Raw genomic sequence first — 9,176 nt, forward strand, 5'->3', positions numbered from 1 at the left:
AAAATTGCTTGAAAATGACGTGTTTTAATGCAAAATTGTTCTCGACATGGAACGCTATCTTAGGAATACAAACATTTTAGTGTTGGTTTGAGTTGATGTTTCATCCGGTTAGAAATCGAATTATTATCATCAACGCAACATACCGAATTAAGAAGATGATTTGCTTCAAATTGTGTCAGAACTAATTAGTTAGAGTACGTGTAATTATTTAGCACTCTCGTATAATTATTTCGACAGTTATTTAGAGGAAATGTGCGAATACTGAATATAAAAAAAACATCAGTTACTAAAATTGAGTTGTGATTTGGGTTATTACCCTGTCTTCAAATTCTTAGGGTAAAAGTTTATTCGGAGTAACCTTTATCCTTACATGGTTTAACCTGTTTTAAGAACTAAAATGGTGACGTTGTAAAGGTCAACTGATGCCTTCATATAGTATGAAAAATATACAAGAGGTAGATTTTAGACCGAAATATGTATGAACTGAAAAAAACCACATTTGGATGGATGGGATGACTTGCCTAGTAAACAAAACTTTAGTTTACCCGTGCTTTTCTACATCTCGAATTTTAACACATGATAGCTGTGAAATGATTCCCACAGTTAGGTATGAGCGTAGTAATGTTAGTCTCAAATATGTAAAATAGACAAAGTACTTTTACTAAAGTAGGTGTCAGATGATTCCTAAAAAAACAATGCAATTTCAAAACAGCTGCATGACCACAAAACAAAACAAAATCAATGAACTTTTGACTGATATTGTAGAATTTAACTAAACGCTTATAATGATTAACAGGGGATATCATGAAAAAAAGACAAGCTTAAAATTTGGTAATATCTTTAGTGTTGTCGTTTGGATTTGCGCATCGAAAAACATCTTGATTTCATTAGATCACAAAGCGTGTTTTATATGCCATGTTTACAATTTGCGTGAGTGTTTATTTTAAATTCAGTGTGAACTATGTCAGATTCTATCAAATATAGTTTTCAGAAGGCTAATGTTTACGTTATCGGTGTATTCACCCCACTTACCTTTGACAAGTGTTTGATTATTGTAAAAAATCACTAGCAAAGATTTGGTCCTCTAATTGTTAGTTTTATATTTCGGAACTCTATATGTTTAATCTGCCTACTTAGATTTTTTGTTTTTTTTTTTTGTTTTGACTTACTATTAGAGTAGATGAAACTTAAGTTGAACATTTAACGTAAGTTGAGAAAAGCCATTAAGATTTTTTATGAAAACAAGAACAGTCTTAACACTTTCAAAGAAACATGATCTACTGAGTACGCGAAAAATACTTTATTCTTGTGAAAAATACAAAATAAAAAAAGAACGTTATGTAGTATAAATTTCCCTATAGATGGAGCAGTAAGTGGCTGTAATTAGTATTTGTTATTAACGTATGCTATGGTTTATTATGTTTTGATACATTTAAGAAGAATTGATATCGAACGTCCAATCATAGAGAATTCAAACCACAACAAACCAGAGAAAAAGAACACAATCAAAGAACAAAACCCACAACACATAGGTTTTAACATCTAACTTGACGTATCCCTTAAAATCAATATGATTTATTGATAATTCGGACGGCCTGAGTAGCTTCTACTTATTACAGGATACTAAGGCAGTAAAATCGAATAAACTATGACAAGTTGAGATAGTTAACATGACCTGTGTTCGGTGCAAACTACTTTTCTTTGTTCAAGAGACTTTGAATAGTTGATTGTCGATTCCCTGAAACATATAAACAACTAAATTTCCTTAACAATTATAATGGCAAATGAATAGATTAATAAATAGTTTAAAAAAATCATTTTATGAGTAATAAACTACAAAGCAGTTACATTTTTTTAGCAATAAACATAAAGAAATAAACAGATCGAAAGATTCAGACAAATTCCGCTTCATCTGTCACTTTGTTAAATAAACTAATGAATTCTTTTATCATTTGTACCAACTGTAATCTCTTCATAATTTACAAAAAGTGTGTATTCGAACAATGACTTCCATTTTCAAACATTTAAACAAAACAACTAGTCAGAAGCGCAAAGCAAACAACGTCAAAGCAGTTAATATTAAAAAAAAAGACGCCAATTTAAGTGGAACTGTTTTGCGCCTTTTAAGTAAAATAATGCAACTTTATAAATATATATCAATACACTCAACTCTGTATCGGTCAATTTGGTCATTATGTTGACACTGTTATTCTTAATATATAGGCAAATAAACATCATACGAGTTTTTTTTTAAAGCCACTTAGCCCAATATAGAAAATCGATGAGCTGAGACAAAAAAAAACTCATTCGGCGGGGAATTTTGAATGTTATTCTAAAGGAGATAAATCATTCTTAGTTTTATAGTTCATATGCTATTTTCTTATCTGGTGTACTTGTTTGGATCAGCTTGAAAATGAATTTATTTTTATTGTATATACATTGAGTTCTAAGTGTCGAATTAAAGTTATAATTAGAATTTGACATCGTTGATAATTTTTCGAATGTTGACAATGAAAAACAAAGTAATTAAAAGTTGTAATTAGAATATGATATTGTTGATAATTTTTCGAATGTTGACAATGAAAAACATAGTAATTTAAATACAATGCCTGCCAACAACAAAATGAAATGAGTTATCAAGGGAACCAAGGTTATAGCGGTAATCAAAAGAATGTAATCCAGGGACAAAGACCAGACATTGAAATCAGACATACACAACAAAGAACATATAAAGTAACTAAAATCATACCTACTAAGTAACAAAACAAATGAGCAACTCGGACTCCACTAAAACTGGGAGCATGGACCAGGTGTACCCGCAAAGTTGCTTATAAAAAGTCAAGTTCAGGGTAGACGAAAGAGGAAAGGAAAACTATGACACGTTGAACAAATCAGTTTGCATGGCGCAGATGAATACACCGTAACGATCTACGAGTTCATGATGACGACCATAAAGATGATAAAGAGTATTGCTATTTCTGATTTATTGATATAAAATCCTGAAATTTTGCAAAACGAATTAATGGATAATTTACTCTGTATACACTTTCTAATGAGTACTTTGATTTTGTATTGGGATGACATTTTTTATAACTTTATCAACTAATCCTGACGTTTTCTACAGACTGTAATACAGTTTATATCAAGAGACATTGTACTGTATTTCAAAATTAGGAGGCGTCAGTCATGTACCAAATTAAGTAAACATTTATTTGCTTCCGTCAAGTCTAGTTTAAAGACGACAAATCTTTTTAAACAATAACAACAAAGTTATCACCATTCTTTTTGCAACTGATAAATATTTCTCCGAAATTGTTTTCCATAAAAAATAACCAAGCGCTTGATTGAAATATTTCAGACAGTCGGGTGTGAAGTTGACGCCCTGAAACGTACGTTGTTATCCAATGATATTCAACGGTGCAACGATTGTTGCATTAGAACTGAATACATACACCTCCTGAAACGTATAACATTCCCATTTTAGCGTGTTTCGTTGGATTGTGCAGCGTGGGCTTCGTGTGCGCATTTCGTGCTTCGTTCTTTGTGTATCGTGTAATGTTCTTCGCGCAACGGTTCTGTATTGTGATTGGATGACAAAAATAGCTACTGTGTTAGGTCAAATTTACGGAATATCGTTGTAATTTCGTTTTTTTTAATGCCAAAATCAAGATTCCTTTTACATTGAAAAGACAATATTTTGTCAGGAATCAATACTTGTAGGAATTAATTGGTTTCAAACATTCGAACATTATTTGTTTGTTGGGGTTTAACGTCCGAGCAGCAATATTTCAGCTATATTCAGACTATGAACATGAAATTTATGATAAAATGAACATGAAATGATGAAATGAAAAAGGGATGGGACACAAGGACAATGGGATCGACGAATTTTGATTGCCACTGGAAATAGGGAGAGTTGGGTAGGGTCGGGCAATTTAGACTCCTGTGGCGGAGCCCAATGGTTTCTACTCCGGGAGAATACCACAGTAGGGCTCTTTAACGTGCGAGGAACGTGGCATCTTTCCCAACACGGTGCACCACTATGGTTTGCGGTCAGGTTTTCCGTATTATAGCCTGAAAACCCCAGCATATAACACGCCAGGGGTACCCCATTCAACCACCTGGGGCTTTATGGGCAAAGCGCCCTAGCCCCCGGCTAGGGTTCTGAGCACTATTTAGTCGCCTTTTACGACAAGCTTAGCGCTGCTGCAGTACTATTCTTTTAACACCCGGACCTGCACGGGGCTACATTATTTGTACAAATAATAAAATACTGTATATATGGCCTTACGGAATGATCGGGAAAAAATTTCCCGAACTATAACTGTTGATGATTTCATGGCGATCATTCCCTAGGGGTAATAGGTTGTCTTTTTAGAATAAACATTGAGCTTACATTACCCCAATTTTAAGAAATTTCAATATTTTCATACTCCCAGACCAGTGAAAATGTTTTTGCAATGTACCATGTATAATAAAATGGACATATTTTATATCAACAATGTAATGTTATTTTTTTAAATAAGATGGTATTGCATTGGTTGAAATAGCTTAATTATTTCAAAACAGAGTACTTCTTACCAATATTTTATAAATTTTTTTTTTTGTTCTCCTAGAACAAGAAATATGTTCCCAATGATCCATATACAACAAATATGGGCATTTTCATATGAAATTGACTTTCTTTCCATATTCAGAGCAATTAGATGGTATTGCATTAGTCAAAAACACTCTTTTATCTAAACATTTAGTATATCATCTTACCCTAATTCTATGAAATTTCAATATTTTCATACTCAGAGACTTAAAAATAACTTTCTTTTCGCCCCGTGCAGGTCCGTTTGTTAAAAGAATAGGCCTGCAGCAGCGCTAAGCTTGTCGTAACAGGCGACTAAATAGTGCTCAAAACCCTAGCCCGGGGCTAGGGCGCTCTGCCAACAGAGCAACGGATGTGTGCCTTAGATGGTGGAATGGGGTGCCTCTGGCGTGTTACATGCTGGGGTTGTCAGGCTAAAGATGCCACGTTCCTCGCACGTTAAAGAACCTTACTGTGGTATTCTCGGAGACTAAATTGCCTGACCCTACACACCTCTCCCTATTTCCAGTGGCAATCAAAATTTGTCGACCCCATTGTCCTTGTGTCCCATCCCTTTTTCTTTTCATCATCATTTCATGTTCATCGTCTGAATATAGCTGAAATATTACTGCTCGGACGATAAACCCCAACAAACAAACGAACAAACAATCATACTTTGTAAGAAATAAGTCCAAATCATCTTCCAAATATACAAAGGAAATTGTTTACAAAATGATGGAATTTTTAATCGACAATATATTTGTCCAGTGTGGTGGACGTGTTTTTCAACAACCGGTCGGCATTCCAATGTGAGCAAATTGTGATCCTTTACTTGCTGACCTCTTCCTTCACTCTTAAGAGGCTGACTTTATAGCTGATCTGATCCAGAAGAAAGAATATCGTTTGGCTAGATCCTTTGATATCAGTTTCCGCTATATAGATGACGTATTATCTTAAAACAATTCTAATTTAGGGGATTTGATGCATCGCATCTACCCCAAAGAACTTGAGATAAAGGATACTACAGACACTGTGAAGTCAGCCTCATATCTTGACCTACATTTAGAAATCGATGGTAAAGGAAAACTAATGACCAAACTTTACAAAAAAACGTGATGACTTTTCATTCAAAATTGTCAACTTTCCTTCCATCTGTGGCAACATCCCTTCAGTACCGGCGTATGGAGTGTTCATATCAAAACTCTTACGTTATGTCTGAGCTTGCCGAAATCACGCAGACTTTGTGTATCGCGCTAGAACTCTAACAAATAGGCTTCTGGAACAGGGTTATGTTGCTACAAGATTGAAGTCATCACTACAGAAGTTTTATGGTCGTCATCATGAACTCGTGGATCGTTATGGTGTAACCATCTGCACCATGAAAACTGATTTATTCAACGGTTCATGTACCCCGGACTTGACCTTTTATGAGCAACTCGGCGGGTGTTTCTTGAAAAGCAGAGGACGCTTACTTTACCGGTGCACCTGGTCCATGCTCCCAGTTTTTAGTGGAGTCCGAGTTGCTCATTTGCTTTTGTTACTTTGTATGTCTGATTTTAGTTACTTTATGTTCTTTGTTGTGTATGTCTGTTTTCCGTGTCTGGTCTTTGCCCCTGAATTACATTCGTTTGAGCCCCGTGCATGTCCGGATGTTAAAAGAATAGGCCTGCAGCAGCGCTAAGCTTGTCGTAAAAGGCGACTAAATAGTGCTCAGAACCCTAGCCGGGGGCTAGGGCGCTTTGCCCACAGAGCAACGGGTATGTGTGCCCCTGGCGTGTTACATGCTGGGGTTGTCAGGCTATAATACGGAAAACCTGACCGCAATGTTGTGGAATGACTACATGTTATATTGATAATGTAGGAAACATTCTCTATTTCAAAATCTATTTTAATAAAAAATGGTCTACATTATTTCTTCCAAAAAGTTAATAAGTTTGTTTGTTGTTTGTGAACATGAAATGATGATGAAATGAAAAAGTGATGGGACACAAGAACAATGGGGTCGATAAATTTTGATTGCCGCTGGAAATAGGGAGAATTGAGTAGGGTCGGGCAATTTAGCCTCCTATGGTGGAGCCCTATGGTTCCTACTCAAGGAGAATACCACAGTAGGATTCTTTAACGTGCGAGAAACGTGGCATCTTTCCCAACACGGTGCACCCCTATGGTTTGCGGTCAGGTTTTCCGTATTATGGCCTGACAACCCCAGCATATAACACGCCAGGGGTACCCCATTCCACCACCTGGGGCACACATTCCAGTTGCTCTGTGGGCAGAGCGGTCTAGCCCCCGGCTAGGGTTCTGAGCACTATTTAATCGCCTTTTACGACAAGCTTAGCGCTGCTGAAGGCCTATTCTTTTAACACCCGGACCTGCACGGGGCTGAAAAAAACATTTAGTAAGGAAAACTTATCTGACATTTTTTATATGTCAATGTACAATTGCGGATCACCAAGCTTTTATCAAAAAAATTCATTTCTTATTTTAGAAAATTTTTCTGCCAACTATCTACACATCTACTTTTTTAAAAAATATGTGTTTGTAGTTTTTCCAATCTCCTTTGTGTGAGGTCCAGGTGTCAAAAGAATAAGCCTGCAGCAGCGCTAAGCTTGTCGTAAAAGGCGACGAAATAGTGTTCAGAACCCTAGCCCTGGGTTAGGTTGCTCTACCTACAAACAACTGGTTTGTGTGACTCTGGCGTGTTGCATGTTGGGGTTGTCAGGCTGTAATACGAAAAACCTTACCGCAAACCATAGTGGCGCGTCGTGTCGGGAAAGATGCCACGTTTCTCGCACGTTAAAGAACCCTGTTTATGGTATTCGATAGGAGTAGGAAACTTTGCGCTCCGCCACAGGAGGCTAAATTGCCCGACCCTACCCATCCCTCCCCTTTTTATGTGGCAAACAAAATTTGTTATCAGGCTATAATACTCTACCTACAAACAACTGGTTTGTGTGACTCTGGCGTGTTGCATGTTGGGGTTGTCAGGCTATAATACGGAAAACCTGACCACAAACCATAGTGGTGCACCGTGTTGGGAAAGATGCCACAATCCTCGCACGTTAAAGAACCCTACTGTGGTATTCTCCCGGAGTAGGAACCATAGGGCTCCGCCACAGGAAGCTAAATTGCCCGACCATACCCACCTCTCCCTATTTCAAGCGGCAATCAAAATTTCTCTACCCCATTGTCCTTGTGTCCCGTCCCATTTTTCATTTCATCATAATTTCATGTTCATTTTATCATCCACTTCATGTTCATCGCCTGAATATAGCTGAAACATTGCTGCTCGGGCGTTAAACCCCAACAAACAAACAAAAATTAAAAATAGAAGATAGGGGTCAGGCAGCATTTTTTGATCTCCAAAATTGTTAGGTTTAACCAAATTCTGACATAGGGTAAAAGTGTTCACCATGATGATTTAGAGCGATATTTTTCACAATCAGTAGACGGACCTTTGCCATAATTTTCAAAATGATTTGTTGCTTGTTGTAGGATTTTTTATTGTTTTAATGTGTACTACTTTCTGAAATTAATTGCAATGAAATTCAATTAAAGTTGCCATACTATTTTTAAGGTTTCCTCCACAAACTGATCATTTAAAATTTTTTACCAGTCAAAAAATCATGAACATCGTTACTAAAAATAACACATAGGGGTCAAAATGCTTTTTTTGACTTTTTCCCTCAACTATAGAAGAATAATGAAAATGAAAGCTACCCATACGAGAAACTTATTATTCTGAGTTGACGGGCAGTATTGAATTTATTTTTTAGGCAGCCATTAACGCCCATTTTCACCAGTTGCTCAGATTCCATCTTGAGACACTAGGTGCTTTAAGTTGAATGGTGATGACGAAAGGTTGTTCTTGGCGGCCATTTTTTCGCAAATTTTTATACTTTGCTTTCAACGATAATTGTTTTTTATAGTAAACATGGTCTCCTGATAGGAATGGTGATGATGAAAAATTTTGGATAGCCGTGGTTTAACTTTATTTTATGCTGGGTTTGTCAGGCTATAATACGGAAAACCTGACCGCAAACCATAGTGGTGCACCGTGTTGGAAAAGATGCTACGTTCCTCGCACGTTAAAGAACCCTACTGTGGTATTCGATAGGAGTAGGAACCATAGGGCTCCGCCACAGGAGACTAAATTGCCCGACCCTACCCACCTCTCCATATTTCCAGTTGCAATCGAAATTTGTCGACCCAATTGTCCTTATGTCCCATCCCTTTTTTTATTTCATCATCATTTTATGTTCATTTTATCATCAATTTCATGTTCATCGTCTGAATATAGCTGAAATATTGCTGCTCGGGCGTTAAACCCCAACAAACAAGCAAACAAACAGAAAGGGAAATACGCAAACCCTGACGACGAACGGCGTCCAAAATTTTTAGATAAGATTAGAGAGATTTTTTGGCTGGAAAATACACAATGGTTTCATAGTCAAGTTAAGACTTAACTAAAGCTCAATACAAGTTTATTGTGGTTTCAACACCCCAGGTACTAGACACTATTTTAAATATATCTAGTGACTTAAGACACTTAGGTATTAGTCAATTGAAATGGGGAAGAAAAGAAAATTTAATGCCAGAG

This window comes from Perna viridis, chromosome 4 (assembly GCF_037379345.1).
Source record: "Perna viridis isolate PV_CMFRI_1.1 ecotype Kerala chromosome 4, ASM3737934v1, whole genome shotgun sequence".
Lineage (NCBI taxonomy): Eukaryota > Metazoa > Mollusca > Bivalvia > Mytilida > Mytilidae > Perna > Perna viridis.